General features: G+C 42.7%; 1 long non-coding RNA gene across 1 annotated transcript; it reads left to right on the top strand.

The window, feature by feature from the left end:
* The first annotated feature begins 505 nt into the window (after window positions 1-505).
* On the top strand, window positions 506-5,217 carry LOC123331170. Its single transcript, XR_006547680.1, has 3 exons — window positions 506-900; window positions 1,043-1,142; window positions 4,540-5,217. It is a non-coding gene; the product is annotated as an uncharacterized LOC123331170 (long non-coding RNA).
* Window positions 5,218-17,141: the final 11,924 nt, after the last annotated feature.

Genomic DNA, 17,141 nt, shown 5'->3' with positions numbered 1-17,141 from the left:
ATAGCAGTCAGGTTCAGATTGTTAAAAGGTAGTATTGAGCGATTATGTGAATTATTGAACAATTATGTGAATGTGAGTGCTGTTTTACATATGCAAATGAGGAAGAGAAACAGGTTAGACATGTTTTGGTGCTAACAGTTTCAGAATAAAAGTTATCCCTCCAATAAATCTTTTAACATAGCAGAGCAGGTGCTGCTTTGTGAGAAGAAAGGAAATGGAAGCGATTTCTTGCTGTCAGCTTTTTGGGGTAGGGAACACCACTTCCTACAGCTGCCATAGCTGGGAGAAGCTGTCTGTGAGGCCGCCCCTGCCCCTTCTGCATCATCCAGATCCCCTTCTAAGCCACAGCTCTTTCTCTGGTTTCAGACTTTCTGGCTGTGACTGGGTCCCAGGTGAAAATAAGCAGCAATATCAATAACTCATCTCATGTGTATCTCGTTTGGAGCCAGGCTGCTTGGGTTCAAACCCCGGCTCAAGTGGGTGCTTTTGAGAGCATTCTGATCCCTCCGTGATGCCAGTGCTTAGTCTGAAAAATGGGAATGAGAATTGTTGTGAGGGTTAAATGTGTTCACTGAAGCAGTGTGCAGAGTGGCTCCTCCTTAACGATCAGCCGTGTTACTATGCTTTTCAGATAAGATGTTTATCTTTATCTACTGGAAGTATCGTTCATGACGGGTGACCGTGGATGCTAGAAAGGTGTTAAAGCAACTCTGTGGTTAGGAAACAAGCAAGGCGTAATCATATACCTTCCAGTCTTTGGTCACATCAAGAACTGAGCTACTTTCTTTTTATAGCTGTAATGTGTTTTTTTAGCTTAGGATCCATAAATCCTGCTGGTTTTGGATAGTGTAGGGCTGGCTTGCTGGAAGTCTATGACCAGATCTCACATCATTTCCTCTTGTGAGTTTCTTTCACTCTTTACTATGGCCACTGTATTTTCCCTGCACATCTAATATCTTCTTGGAACAGAAGTCAGTGCTAGGGGACAGGGTTCTGAGCCTTTTTGCTCTGTCGATGGAAATGATGAGGTGATTTTTGACAGGTTTCAAAGGTCACCTGAGTGGGAGGATTGTGCTGGGCTTGCTTAATAGTGCTCTGGGGACCAGGCTGTAACGTGAGTGGACTGGCTCCACTCCAGGAAGGTAAGTTTGGCCTCACAATATTGTCTCTTATGTGGCCTGAAGCCTCACTAAAATGACCAAGTGTAGCTTTAAGGATCTTAGTTGGGATGCCGCTGGCTTAGCTGTGATGGTTGGGCGAGGGCATTGAGACCTGGCACTGTGGTCCTTAGATGATCGGGGCAGCAGTGGGTGCTTTCGAATTGTGGTGCTGGAGAAGGCTCTTGAGAGTCCCTTGGACAGCAAGGAATGAAACCAGTCCATCCTAAAGGAAATCAACCCGGAATATTCATTGAAAGACTGATACTGAAGCTGAAGCTCCAATCCTTTGGCCACCTTGTCAACTTAAAAATTAGTTGCAGGCTGAAAGCAGTGAGGGTTTTATTCAGTGAGAAAATCTTAGGACTTCAAGCCTGGGAGACAACATCTCAGGGAACCCTGAGAGACTGCTGCGAGGAGGTGGGAGAGGGAGTCAGGCTATACGCAAGTTTGCAACAAAGTGGGCAGGCAGTGTGAACATCAAAGATTACTGTTAATAAGGAAAACCAGACATCAAGTTAAAGAATTTAGTGTTCTTCTATGTATGGGAAGATGCAGGAATCTGGGAGTATTGACATCATTCCTTTCATATGCATCTCAGCTATCTGGGGCCAGAATCCTATTTGGTTTTTCTTTTTTTTTTATCTCTCACATCCCCCTCTCCCCACCCACCTCCATGTAGAGGTGGCTGGCATCTGCTGGATCACAGGTATTGTTTTCCCTTTTCAGAGCCTTCATTCACGTTTGGAGGCTGGAAATTGCTGAAGGCTGTTTCATCTTTGTTAACTGATATGGCAGGGGATATTCCACTTCACAACCTGATGCAAAGGGCTGACTCACCAGAACAGACCCTTATGCTGGGAAAGATTGAGGGCAGGAGGATAAGGAAAAGATGGTTAGATAGCATCACCGAGTCAATGGCCATGAGTTTGAACAAACCCTGGGAGATAGTGAAGGACAGGGAAGCCTGGCGCGCTGCAGTCCATGGGTCACAAAGAGTCGGACATGACTTAGCCACCGAACAACAAGAACAACAACAAGAACAACAACAAAGCAGTGGGTGCGGCTGAGATAAGAATTTCCTGGATTTTGTAGCATTTCCTGGACGAAAACTGAAGTCTTCACTTTACCCAGTGCCTGTCCTGAATAGCGTGTGTGGGAAGGAGAAACGCTTGGCAAGGTTTAAGACTGAGTCTCATGAGCACAGCATAATAACAATGCTCACAATCAGTACATTTTCCTTGTTTAATTAGATGATAACTATATCTATTCAGTTTCAGCTCTTGTGTCATTAGCATTTCAGGTGGAGATACAGAAGAAGTAATTGGCCAAGAGGTCATTTTCATTTTTTCTACCTTGTCTAGGAGCCAAGACCTTGAGGCAATTTCTTTTAAGCGATGTCCCAGATTCTCAGGTCTGCATTTGTAGCTGGCAAATCCCCACCACGGCCAGTGAGGACAGATATTCCTCCAGATTTGTGCCTTTGTCATCACTATTCTTCCATGTCAGCAATTACGAAAATACAGGGCATAGTCTAAGCTTATAAGCAGTTGAACTTTATTGGATGTGGGAAGCATATGTGTCATTTTGGAACATATTATTTTAAATGATGGACATGTCACCTCCGAGTCCTGGAAGGAGTTGAAAGAATTGGCAGCTAAGGCTGTCTATTGAAAACTGGACAGATTTCAATGTATAGGACAAATATACGTGAAATTCGCTTTTTTGCTAACCCAAGAGACTCAGTATCTGTTGGTAAATTTGTACTAGCTTATGACTGCAGCACTGGAAACTAATGTGCATATGCTGAAGTGTATGTTGCCATGTCGGGTAAATCGAGGGCATCAGAAGAAACTGAAGGCCCATCCAGGACCAGTGTCTGAGGTGGACCCTAGAATGAGAAGGAGGACCATTTACAGAAAGATGGGTCATGGATGCATTCCAAAGGGCAGGGAGTAACGTATGAGAAGAAGAGAATTCACTGATGGGTATTTGACGTTAAAACTTGTTGAAATTGAGTGTTATGCGTAGAATGCTGTGTGGGTACCCAAGCCTTTGCTCAGAGGGAGTCTTGGAATGACCTTTATTAATTAATGACCTTTATGCTGAAAGAAACACAAGCTGGAATCAAGATTGCCGGGAGAAATATCAATAACCTCAGATATGCAGATGACACCACCCTGATGGCAGAAAGTGAAGAGGAACTAAAAAGCCTCTTGATGAAAGTGAAAGAGGAGAGTGAAAACGTTGGCTTAAAGCTCAACATTCAGAAAACGAAGATCATGGCATCTGGTCGCATCACTTCATGACAAATAGATGGGGAAACAGTGGAAACAGTGTCAGACTTTATTTTTTTGGGCTCCAAAATCACTGCAGATGGTGACTGCAGCCATGAAATTAAAAGATGCTTACTCCTTGGAAGGAAAGGTATGACCAACCTAGACAGCATATTGAAAAGCAGAGACATTACTTTGCCAACAAAGTTCATCTAGTCAAGGCTATGGTTTTTCCTGTGGTCATGTATGGATATGAGAGTTGGATTGTGAAGAAAGCTGAGCACTGAAGAATTGATGCTTTTGAACTGTGGTGTTGGAGGAGACTCTTGAGAGTCCCTTGAACTGCAAGGAGATCCAACCAGTCCATTCTGAAGGAGATCAGCCCTGGGATTTCTTTGGAAGGAACGATGTTAAAGCTGAAACTCCAGTACTTTGGCCACCTCATGCGAAGAGTTGACTCATTGGAAAAGACTCTGATGCTGGGAGGGATTGGGGGCAGGAGGAGAAGGGGACGCCAGAGGATGAGATGGCTGGATGGCATCACTGACTTGATGGACATGAGTCTGAGTGAACTCCAGGAGTTGGTGATGGACAGGGAGGCCTGGCGTGCTGCGATTCATGGGGTCACAAAGAGTTGGACACGACTGAGCGACTGAACTGAACTGAACTGATGCAATATAAATGAGGTGATTTCCCTGGTGGTTCAGACTTTAAAGAATCTGTTTGCAATGCAGGAGACCTAGGTTCAATCCCTGGGTCAGAAAGAGCCCCAGGAGAAGGGAACGGCAATCCACTCCAGTATTCTTGCCTGGAAAATGTCATGGACAGAGGAGCCTGATGGGCTTCAGTCCATGGAGTCCCAAAGAGTCAGACATGACTAAGAGACTAACACTTTCACTTTCATAGTTACTTTTAAGACACAGAGATTCTTATTTATTGAACTGAAAGGAAAGGGAGCCAGCATATCAAGAGAGAGATGATTTTTTTCATCCAATCTGGAATAGTCAAGTAATTCAAACAGATAATATAAATGATTTAATGGGTTGAGTTAAATGTTCTCTAGTAATAAAGGCAATTTTTACATCTGTTGATTCTTGTCATTACAGAATGGAAAGAGAGTCTGGGAAACCTGGTGTCTCAAAGAATCTGAAGTGGACTGAATTTTAAATCCTACTCATCTTCCTACTCCATTGCCTTAATGTTGTTTGGGTTGGGGTGTGGTTTTAGAGCAGCAACTTATCAAAAATATTGCATTAGACCTCAATCATCTTTTCCTTTCTGGTGACTTATTTCATAAACTCTTAAATCACCTGAAAAAATGTGAATCTTGACATCCTTCTGATACAATTCTCCCAAATATTAATAATAAAATGGGTGGTGGTGGGAGAGTGCAAGAGCTGCCATTATAAATCCAGCCAGGTGGGAAAGGACGCCATGATTGACTGCCTGGCACCCAAGTGGATCTTTTGGGATTGCCATCGTGTGCAAGGTGAAGCGATTTCTCAAGACTTCCTAACATTTATCCCCATAGATCAGCGTGTGAGCCATCAATCCTGCGAAGGTTAAAAGGGACATTACTCAAAAAGTGGCATGGAGAGGCAGCGTTTCAAGAGGCTGTTATGTCATTGGGTTTAAAGCTTTAAAGGGGAGAGGAGATAGTTATTTTAAAGTTGATACCAATTGCTTCCCCTGTTGTTCCCCCCAAGGGTTTTATAATTATGGATCCAAATTCATCTGCTGGATCCTCTTTTTCATTTCCCAATTTTTACAAATGATTCTATAATGAGTCCACATAAGTACAAGTCTTTTTGTTGTTGTTTAGTGGTTCTTATAGAATTATATCCCTGTTTGAAATGGAAATAACAAGTCTTCAACTTCTTATATGCATTTGGTTATTTTGATCAAATTAAAATCACAAAAATGTCTGCACATAATCTACAGCAGATGTTCTTCTTACCCAGGAATAAATTACAGTGGCTACTAGGCAGAAAATTGTTTTGTTGTGCTGTTTCCCCAAGAAAGGTCCTTAATGGAGAACAGCAGCACCTTTTGGATCCTTTGGATCCAGAGTTCTTTTTTGATCTTTAGCCTTTTTACTGAATCAGTGGACATGAGTTTGAGCAAACTCCGGGAGATGGTGAACGACAGGGTAGCCCAGCACGCTGCAGTCCATGGGGTCGCGAAGAGTCGGACATGACTTTGCAGCTGAACAACATTATGCTGTACAGTTTAAACAGACAAAGGCTTCATTAATAAATATTCTTTGTGTCATCAGGATCGAGTATGTGTCTATAAACTGTGTATTCAGGTTTTCTGAGAGTCTCCCTCTTGAAAATCTCTGCTGTTCTCCCTGCTTCTTGAAATGTCACTTTGCTTGAGGCTCTTCCTCTGTTTAGAATGCAAATACCCTGACTATGCTAACGCTTTACTCCTTACCTAGTCTTAATATGCAAGACTTTAAGGTGAATTAATCTATCAGATCATCTAAAACACATTTTAATAAGAGAGAGGTGAATAGCACAGGGTGGGCTGTGGAGTGAGGGACAACTTGATTTTGAAAAACAAGGTGGGGGTGGGGGACAGAGCCAAAGATAACCTCTGGTATTTGATTATTTTTCTTGGGATTAGCCCTGCATGAAAGTAAATGTCCTGCTTTACTCTGTAGTTTATCCTTTCTTTGTAGACGATTTACAGGATGTTATGAATGAATGAATGAATGACTGAGTGAATGAATGAAATTACGTTGACAGGCACCAGTTAAGAAGTTAAGGATTACCCTGATAGCATTTTGATTTTTTTTTTTTCTTGGAATGAAAACAGATTTCTCTTACAATATCAGCTCCTCTCTGACATAACAAGTCTAGAAAGATAGGAACTGTTTCCTATGGGAAGCATTTCCAAAGATGAAGTCAGGCTGAACCTTCTATTTTTCTATTTATGTTTTTCACAGTTGTTTTTATTTCTACCTATTGCAGTAACTGCATTGTATAGTAGCAGACTTGTCTCTCTTGTCTCTTTAGGCTTCTCTTGCTTATTTTGGTTTATACACGAGTCTGAATTTCCTCTTCTGCACCCCTGGGTATGTGAGCAACAGTGGAATGTTTAGCTTTATTTCCAGACTATTATTTGTACCTTAAACTAAATTGATGCCCAATTTGCCACAATCGGAATACAAAGGTGAGACTTTCAACTGCTATTATCTGAACTACAAAGAATCAGAAGCATGCTTGATTAGGATTTTTTAGCCAAGTTTTAATTTTCAAAGTGAGGATTCCCTCACCCCCCATACTTTAAGTTTTATCTAGAGGATTGGCAATTTTGGGTAAGGACTAGAACTTGCAGAACTTGCAAAGATGTAGATAAATATTTAGAACTATAAAGTTCTGAAAACTGTTAAAGCTATGAAGATGAACTACAGAACTTAGACATTGTTGCAGGTGGTTAGGAGGCCTTTAAGAGACATCACAGATATAAGTTCTCTCCTGAATCATTCAAGAAAAATAGCTCACTAATATGAAAACTAGTCAAAGCTTTGGTTTTTCCAGTAGTCATATATGGATATGAGAGTTGGATTATAAAGAAAGCTGAGCACCAAAGAATTGATGCTTTTGAACTGTGGTGTTGGAGAAGACTCTTGAGAGTCCCTTGGACTGCAAGGAAATCCAACCAGTCCATCCTAAAGGAGATCAGTCCTGGGTACTCATTGGAGGGACTGATGTTAAAGCTGAAACTCCAATATTTTGGCCACCTGATGTGAAGAACTGACTTAATGGAAAAGACCCTGATGCTGGGAGGGATTGGGGGCAGGAGGAGAAGGGGACGACACAGGATGAGATGGTTGGATGACATCACTGACTCACTGGACATGTCCGGACAAGTTCCAGGAGTTGGTGATGGCCAGGGAAGTCTGGTGTGCTGCAGTCCATGGGGTCGCAAAGAGTTTGACACAACTGAGTGACTGAACTGAACTGAACTGAATACAAAAATAGTATGGTATACTTTCTTTGGAAATTGGTATATGTGGGAAATTTGATAGACTGGGAATGATCATATGCTGGGTACATGTTTTTCCTCCTCTCTGTCCACTGTGCTTGGACCATAAAGGAATCTCTTATGTATCTCTGGGAAGCACTGAGGTGGACCCTTCAGTGCATCTTGTCTGCGTCTTCCCCGTCTTTTCCCCGTTGGACAGCTGCTGATTTAATTGCCTGGCCTGGCTCCCTGTCCTTCTCTCCCAGCAGCCCCTCTACACCTTGTAGGCCTTGTCCTTTCCAAGCTGTGGCCCCTCCATCCCCCCCAGGGCTGACTCTGTCCCTGCAGCCTCTGTTCACCTGACCTGGTAGATGCACTCCTGGGGCAGGAGCCCCTGCCTGCGAGCTGAGCATCACTCTCCACTCCAGCCACAGATAAGGCTGACGTTTTGCTCCCTCACTCCCATACTAATATCTGCATTGCTTCTGAACTTCAGAAAAGGTTATCAGAGGTCAAGCTCCAACGAAAACATGTCAGATGACCTGACTAGCTCCTGTAGAAGAGAAGCTCCCTGAACTGCCCCCGATGGTGTCACGTCACCATTGCTGCTTAGAGGAAACTTGGGGTCTGGGTTCCGTGTCAGCAGAGGTGACAGCCCGCTTTTCAGGGGCTGACAAACCACACTTGAGCAGATGAATGGCTATAATGAGAATGCCTACTTACTTCTCATGAAAAACACTCTTGTAAAGACAACTGGATGAGTGTGTGTGTGGATTTACACATCCTCTCACTTTGGTTGTGTTAGAATTCAGAGGTTGCTTGGGGAGAGGAAGTGAGAATCAATAGACTTGACTGGTTGTTCTGAAGGTGCGCGTCATCAGGCAGATGGTTCCATGTCAGCGTCGGGACCCTGGCCATGACCTTGGCAGTGAGTCGGAGGCTCAGGGTCAGGCTGGAGGAGCTGGGGCAGCCTTGGCCTCCTAGCTGTCCTTCCGTCACGCTCAGTGGTCATTCTCTCCTGTGGGCATATCCTTTGAGCGTTCGTGTGAATACCTCCAGTCAGGAGAGTCAGGGCCCGGCCAGGGGACTTTCTACCTTTTTCGGGACACTGTATGAGCTCTGATCCAGTTATCAGAGGGCAAGGTTCCCCTCCATACTCCCCACAAGGAGGCCTTTCCCACCTTTGTGGATGTCAGCCTCTGCTGTACTTGAACTCCCAGCAGCCACCACCTGTGGCTCTATGAAGGATGACGGCCACATATATAAAGTTCTAGAAGACTCTGAGAGTCTAATTACTCCCTTCTCACCAGCGTGATGGGTGTGGACCCGTCTTCTAGGGGCACCAGCCTCGGGTGTGACCTACACTAACTGCAGGGTCTCTCTGACTGGAGCCAGCGCTGGTCTCAGAGGGACTTTGCCTGAAATCCCCCCGTGGCTCAGCCTGCCTCTCTGCCTTCTGGGTCTGGTTCCTCCATCCCCAATCCCGACTGACTCTTCCTGGGGACACATTCTCATAAATTGCTTCTACATAAATCAGAACCTCAGGCTGGAAAACCAACCTAATTCAGACAGTATCCATATTTCATTATAACTCAATTTGTCATGTCTGCAGTGGAGAGAGCACCTAATTTTTTCCCCATCTCTCTAAAGATCCTCTATAAGCCAATAGGATTAGTAAATTGATCGCTAAAACATACAGTAATTAGCCTGATGCCTTTGTGTAGTTAACCAGACTGAGAAACACATGAAAGCTCCCTGTGACATAATGGATCAAGGATGTGGGTCGGGGGGTTGGGTACCACGAGCCCAGGGCTGGGATGAGAGGCCTGGGTCTCACCTCTGCTCTGGGACCTACTAGTGTGGTCCTGGGCGAGCAGACTCAAGTCCAGGGGTGGGGGTAGTTCATTCAGATAAAAATGACAGAATGGAATTAGAAAATTTCTAAGCTTTCCTTGGTTAAAGAGAAAATAAAGGCTCTGGAACAATGTTTGAGTGTTTAGAGCAAATTTTATGGCCAAACAGGGAACCCAACACTATGTAGACAGTGTACTCTGATGGATGCAGCTCAGCCAAGGGCATAGACAGGCCTTAAACAGCTGAAAACCATTATCTCTGTGTGAGTCAAGGGTCTCCAGGGATGCAGACCCCCACCCTCTGGATGTATACACACAGAGAGAGAGAGGGAGATTTATTTTAAGGGATTGGCTCTCACACTTGTGAGAGCTCTAAGTTCAAAATCTGCAGGACAGGCTGGCCAACTGGGGACACAGGGAAGACTTGATGTGGCAGCTTGAGTCCAAAGGCTGCCTACTGGCAGAAATTGGCTCTTCTACGGGGGACATTGGCCTTTTCTCTTAAGGCCTCCACCTTGCCGGATGAGGCCTACCCACAGGATGGAGGGAGTCTGCTTTACTCACAGTCTGCAGAGTTCAATGCTAATCTCATCTCATAGCACCTTCACAGCAGCCTCAGAACGGCATTTGACCAGGTCCCTGGTGCTGAGTCGTTGCCGATTTGACACCTAGCATTAGCCGTCAACACAGTTCCTCGGTGGGAAGTCAGAATTTCTGTATGATTGGCCGGAGATCTCTGGGCTAGTCAGTTAGGCCTGGAGTGAGAGCTGAGAGGCATCCAGGACACGTGGCTCCAGCGGTCCTTCAGCACCATCGTGGCTCAGCTGGGCAGCGAGGCTGAGATTCTGAGCCTTCACCGTGACTTTCTGAGACCTACCTGGGGAATCAGTAGTGATCTGTGGTTGCCATTTCTTCCTCCAGGGGGTCTTCCCAACTCAGGGATCAAACACACATCTTCTGCTTTGGCAGGTAGATTCTTTACCACTGAGCCACTGGGAAGCCCATGTATTAACACTAAAAACAAAAAAGAACCATTGTTAAGATCAAGTTCTGCTTTTTACTAGTATACATTGCAGGACTTCAGAATCTTGCCATTAATCCCATAAGATAAAAAACATAGTTAACACTTCAGAAGAGAAGATTATTACACAAGAGGAAAGTGGTTCAGGGATGGATTGTGAGTCAAGCATTTGTGTGATTAGTTAGTAGATAAGTTTAATATCTTTGAGGTCAGTAATGCGATTCTGAGGTGAAAACATTGCATAATAAATGAACAACTGAAGAAAGGCTGGGCCAGAAGGCCGTGGAGGGGCTACCCACTCCAGTATTCTTGCCTGGGGAATCCCCATGGACAGAGGAGCCTGGCGGGCTACAGTCCATGGGGTCGCAAAGAATCAGACACGACTGAAGTGACTTAGCACGCATGCAGTACTTAAAATAACCCATTTCTGTAACAGTAATCTTACTTTCCACTCCCATCATGACACACCCACAGCTCTTTATATCTTTTGTCCTCTGAAAGGCAAGACTACTGCTAAATTCAGTTAATAGCTCCCATAATCCAGCATGGAGTTACATTGTGACCAAATGATTGACAGTATCTAAACTTGACAGATTTGTGTTCTGTTCAGATTTTTAGAATAACAAGGAGTTTTTAATCATGTGTTTGATTTGAAAGTCTGAGATATAATCAGAGATTATACTTCAGATTACAATCCACATTTCTCAGAGGGGACGTATTATTTTCAATCTTAAATCTCCCATGTGCCTCCAGTTCATGTAATTACAATGCTGGGTGATCAACATTGTTTAGGAAAAACAAACAAACAAACAAACATCCTTGTTGAGAGAGAGAGGTAAAAGGAAAGAGAGGAAGTTGCACTGTAGCAAGTTAAAGGGAGATTTTTGAGCTTTGCTGCAGGAATCCCAACATAATAATTCATATTTTAGCATTTCATAGGAAATATAAAGTTTTCTAACTTCTCTCCTTTCAACCAGAAATCTATGCAACTCCACACACAGGGAAGATTTTAACTGAGAATCAATTGCCACTTTTTTTTTGTTTTAATAAAAATTAAAATACTGTAATAATGGTGCAGTTATTCTTGAGATTTTCCAGCATTGGTGGAAAAAATTAGGCTTTAACTGAAATGATCTGTTTTTTTCAACAGATAATAAAGAGTACATTGCATGTGTGACTTCATTATTATTATTACCTGATCAATGTTTCTATCAATTTATTAAGGTGTGAAAAAGGTATGTTCTGAGACAGAGGAATAACAATATGTCAAGGAGGCATAAAACAGTCACATATATTTCAAAATGAGTTGAAATAGGTACTTTGTGATCCTATGGACTGTAGCCCGCCAGGCTCCTCTGTCCATGGGGATTCCCCAGGCAAGAATACTGGAGTGGGTAGCCATTCCCTTCTCCAGAGGATCTTCCCAACCCAGGTCTCTTGCATTGCAGGCAGATTCTTTACCATCTGAGCCACCAGAGAAGCCCTCCAAAAGACAAAACTAAATGAAAATCCCAATGCCTTCAGATCAGATCAGATCAGTCGCTCAGTTGTGTCCGACTCTTTGCAACCCCATGAATCGCAGCACGCCAGGCCTCCCTGTCCATCACCAACTCCCGCAGTTCACTGAGACTCACGTCCATCAAGTCAGTGATGCCATCCAGCCATCTCATCCTCTGGCGTCCCCTTCTCCTCTTGCCCCCAATCCCTCCCAACATTAGAGTCTTTTCCAATGAGTCAACTCTTCGCATGAGGTGGCCAAAGTACTGGAGTTTCAGCTTTAGCATCATTCCTTCCAAAGAAATCCCAGGGCTGATCTCCTTCAGAATGGACTGGTTGGATCTCCTTGCAGTCCAAGGGACTCTCAACAGTCTTCTCCAACACCACACTTCAAAAGCATCAATTCTTAGGCGCTCAGCCTTCTTCACAGTCCAACTCGCACATCCATACATGACCACAGGAAAAACCATAGCCTTGACTAGATGAACTTTGTTGGCAAAGTAATGTCTCTGCTTTTGAATATGCTATCTAGGTTGGTCATAACTTTCCTTCCAAGGAGTAAGCGTCTTTTAATTTCATGGCTACAGTCACCATCTGTAGTGATTTTGGAGCCCAGAAAAATAAAGTCTGACACTGTTTCCACTGTTTCCCCATCTATTTCCCATGAAGTGGTGGGACCGGATGCCATGATCTTTGTTTTCTGAATGTTGAGCTTTAAGCCAACTTTTTCACTCTCCTCTTTCACCTTCATCAAGAGGCTTTTGAGTTCCTCTTCACTTTCTGCCATAAGGGTGGTATCATCTGCATATCTGAGGTGATTGATATTTCTCCCAGCAATCTTGATTCCAGCTTGTGTTTCTTCCAGTCCAGCATTTCTCATGATATACTCTGCATATAAGTTCAATAAACAGGGTGACAATATACAGCCTTGACAAACTCCTTTTCCTGTTTGGAACCAGTCTGTTGTTCCATGTCCAGCTCTAATTGTTGCTTCCTGACCTGCATACAAATTTCTCAAGAGGCAGATCAAGTGGTCTGGTATTTCCATCTCTTTCAGAATTTTCCACAGTTTATTGTGAAAGGCTTTGGCATAGTCAATAAAGCAGAAATAGATGTTTTTCTGGAACTCTCTTGCTTTTTCCATGATCCAGCGGATGTTGGCAATTTGATCTCTGGTTCTTCTGCCTTTTATAAAACCAGCTTGAACATCAGGAAGTTCACGGTTCAATTATTGCTGAAGCCTGGCTTGGAGAATTTTGAGCATTACTTTACTAGTGTGTGAGATGAGTGCAATTGTGCTGTAGTTTGAGCATTCTTTGGCATTGCCTTTCTTTGGGATTGGAATGAAAACTGACCTTTTCCAGTCCTGTGGCCACTGCTGAGTTTTCCAAATTTGCTGGCATATTGAGTGCAGCACTTTCACAGCATCATCTTTTAGGATTTGAAATAGCTCAACTGGAATTCTATCACCTCCACTAGCTTTGTTCATAGTGATGCTTTCTAAGGCCCACTTGACTTCACATTCCAGGATGTCTGGCTCTAGGTCAGTGATCACACTATCGTGATTATCTGGGTCATGAAGATCTTTTTTGTACAGTTCTTCTGTGTATTCTTGCCCTCTCTTAATATCTTCTGCTTCTGTTAGGTCCCTACCATTTCTGTCCTTTATCGAGCCCATCTTTGCATGAAATGTTCCTTTGGTATCTCTGATTTTCTTGAAGAGATCTCTAGTCTTTCCCTTTCTGTTGTTTTCCTCTATTTCTTTGCATTGATCGCTGAAGAAGGCTTTCTTATCTCTTCTTGCTATTCTTTGGAACTCTGCATTCAGATGCTTATATCTTTCCTTTTTTCGCTTCTCTTCTGTTCATAGCTATTTGTAAGGCCTCCCCGGACAGCCATTTTGCTTTTTTGCATTTCTTTTTCATGGGGATGGCCTTGATCCCTGTCTCCTGTACAATGTCATGAACCTCATTCCATAGCTCATCAGGCACTCTATCTATCAGATCTAGGCCTTTAAATCTATTTCTCACTTCCACTGTATAATCATAAGGGATTTGATTTAGGTCGTACCTGAATGGTCTAGTGGTTTTCCCTACTTTCTTCAATTTAAGTCTGAACTTGGCAATAAGGAGTTCATGATCTGAGCCACAGTCAGCTCCTGGTCTTGTTTTTGCTGACTGTATAGAGCTTCTCCATCTTTGGCTGCAAAGAATATAATCAATCTGATTTTGGTGTTGACTATCTGGTGATGTCCATGTGTAGAGTCTTCTCTTGTGTTCTTGGAAGAGGGTGTTTGTTATGACCAGTGAATTTTCTTGGCAAAACTCTATTAGTCTTTGCCCTGCTTCATTCTGTACTCCAAGGCCAAATTTGCCTGTTACTCCAGGTGTTTCTTGACTTCCTACTTTTGCATTCCAGTCCCCTATAATGAAAAGGACATCTTTTTTGGGTGTTAATTCTAAAAGGTCTTGTAGGTCTTCATAGAACCATTCAACTTCAGCTTCTTCAGCATTACTGGTTGGGGCATAGACTTGGATTACTGTGATATTGAATGGTTTAAGGCACAATAAAGCTATTTCTCTCTTGTTTTCTCAAAAACCACCCCAAGGTACAAGTGGAAAAAGAAACAAAAAACACAAAAGTCCAGCATCCATGAAACTAGAAAAGAAATGAACAGTTCAGATAATGGTGTGTGTGGGTGGGAGGCAGGTGATGAGAAAGAGTTGGTTTGCTAAGCAAGCCTTGAAGAGACTGGAGGACAGGAAGTCCTAGCCACGTGGCCTGCAGTCTCATAGGTACAGAGTGTTCCAGATGCGAGTCTCAGGCACAGAGAAGGGTGGGTGAGAGGAGTCGAAGGACACAAGGGTGTTGAGTACACTCTGCATGTTGGACAGTGAGCCTCCCCGTACCCCTCCACCCAAAGACAAACTAGTCAGGGTGATGCTTCTCCAGATAAGAGAAAGAGGAACTTCCTCTGGAGAAGCTGAAATACTTCAGTGAAAAAACTCTACCGATATTGGCAATTAGGGATTCCTGAAAATAAATTCCCTTGGACAGCAAGGAGATCAAATCAGTCAATCGAAAAGGAAATAAACCCTGAATATTCATTGGAAGGACTGATGCTGCAGCTGAAGCTCCAATACTTTGGCCACCTGATGCAAAAAGCCAACTTGCTGGAGTCACAAAGAATTGAACTCAATTTAGTGACTGAACAACAAGAAATAAATTCAGCCTTTTTTCTATTCAGTGGGTCATCTTTTCATTTTGTTGATGGTTTTCTTTGCTTTGCAAAAGCTTTTAAGTTTAATTAAGTCTCACTTGTGGTAAAGACAACTAGTAAAGAACCTGCCTGCCAATGCAGGGCATGAAAGAGATGTGGGTTTGCTGCCTGGGTCAGGAAGACCCCCTGGAGAAGGATGTAGCAACCTACTCCAGTATTCCTGCCTGGAAAATTCTGCAGACAGAGGAGCCTACCAGGCTACAGTCCATGGGGTCACAAAGAGTTGGACACGACTGAAGGTGCACACACACACACAGGTGCTGCTTATTTATTTTTGCCCCCCCTTTTTTTTTTGCTTTCAGTTCAGTTCAGTTGCTCAGTCATATCTGACTCTTTGAGACCCCATGAACTGCATCACGACAGACCTCCCTGTCCATCACCAACTTCCGGAGTTTATCCAAACTCATGTCCATTGAGTTGGTGATGCCATCCAACTATCTTATCCTCTGTTGTCTCCTTCTCCTCCTGCCCTCAATCTTTCCCAGCATCAGGGTCTTTTCCAGTGAGTCAGCTCTTCTCATCAGGTGGCCACAGTATTGGAGTTTCAGTCCAATCAGTCCCTCCAATGAACACCCAGGACTGATATCCTTTAGGATGGACTAGTTGGATCTCCTTGCTGTCCAAGGGACTCTCAAGGTCTTCTCCAACACCACAGTTCAAAAGCATCAATTCTTTGGCGCTCAGCTTTCTTTATAGTGCAACTCTCACATACATACATACATGACCACTGGAAAAACCATAGCTTAGGAGACAGATATTAATAATACTGCTATAATTTACATCAAAAAGTGTGCTGCCTGTGTTCTCTTTGGGAAGTTTTGTGGTTTCAGGTCTGATATTTAAGTCTTTAATCCATTTTAAATTTATTGTTTTGTATATGGTGTGAGGAAATGTTCTAATTTCATATATTTACATACAACTGTTCAGTTTTCCCAGTACCACTTACTGAAGAGACTCTTTTCTCCATTCTATAGTCTTGCCTCCTTTGGCGTAGATTAATTGACTGACCATAAGTGTGTAGGTTCACTTCTGAGCTCTCTACTCTGTTCTATTGATCTGTGTGTCTATTTTTGTGCCAGTACCAAGCTATTTTGATTAATGCAGTTTTGAAGGATAGTCTGAAGTTGTACAGAATAAATAAGCAACAAGGATATATTGCATAGCACAGATAAATATAGCCATTATTTTGTAATGACTTAAAAGGAACATAATCTATAAAAATATTGTATTGGTATGTTGTACACCTGAAACTAATAAAATGCTGTAAATTCACCTGCATCAGTTAAAAATGAACAGCCAAAATACATCCAGTTCATTCTCCATTTGTTCACTAGTCTAAAACTCTGCCTGCCCTAGGAAATTCCAATCAGCATTTTAGCACAGAAGGATCATCTGATATGCAAGGAGTGATTATGAAAAAGGCTAAATCAAAAGCCAATAAACAGACAAAGGAATGCAGAAGAAATAGGGGGCTGAAAATATTTAATGCAAAAGAAGATAAAAGATGCAAGAGGATGATGTTCTTTAAGTATTTGAATGACAAAGAAGTACACTTCTAAATATAAAGATATAGATATAAAAGCCTAAATATAATGTTTAAGAAAGTTTTGAGACTTTAAACTAAAAAATAGAAATGCACATTGAAGAGAAATGAAAGAAAAATAAAGGATTGATCCAGCTGGTCCAATATCTGGTAGTAAGAGTTCCAGAGAGAATAAACAGAAAATTGTACAGAAAAATTATCAGAATGATATAATAAATATTTCCAGAACCAAAGACCAGTCTCTAGAATGGTGTAACCCAATGAATGCCCAGCACAATGAATAAAAATCAAAGACCTATTGCAGGTTATATCATCATAAATTTCAGAACAATAAGGAAAGTTCTGAAAAAGACTTTTTGACAGGTCAAAGAATCTAAAAAAAGGGGGATATCAGACTTATGAATAGCAACCCTGGAATCTAGGAGAGGAAGAAGAATCACTTCAAAATTCCTATTTTCCACTTAGACCTTATTATTTAAATAGATTGCTGTTCAAGGGTGAGGGTAGAATGAAGAAATCTTGAGATGTAAAGAGCATCAAGT

This window comes from Bubalus bubalis, chromosome 22 (assembly GCF_019923935.1).
Source record: "Bubalus bubalis isolate 160015118507 breed Murrah chromosome 22, NDDB_SH_1, whole genome shotgun sequence".
NCBI classification, from domain to species: Eukaryota; Metazoa; Chordata; class Mammalia; order Artiodactyla; family Bovidae; genus Bubalus; species Bubalus bubalis.
This window is presented reverse-complemented; position numbering and strand designations above follow the sequence as displayed.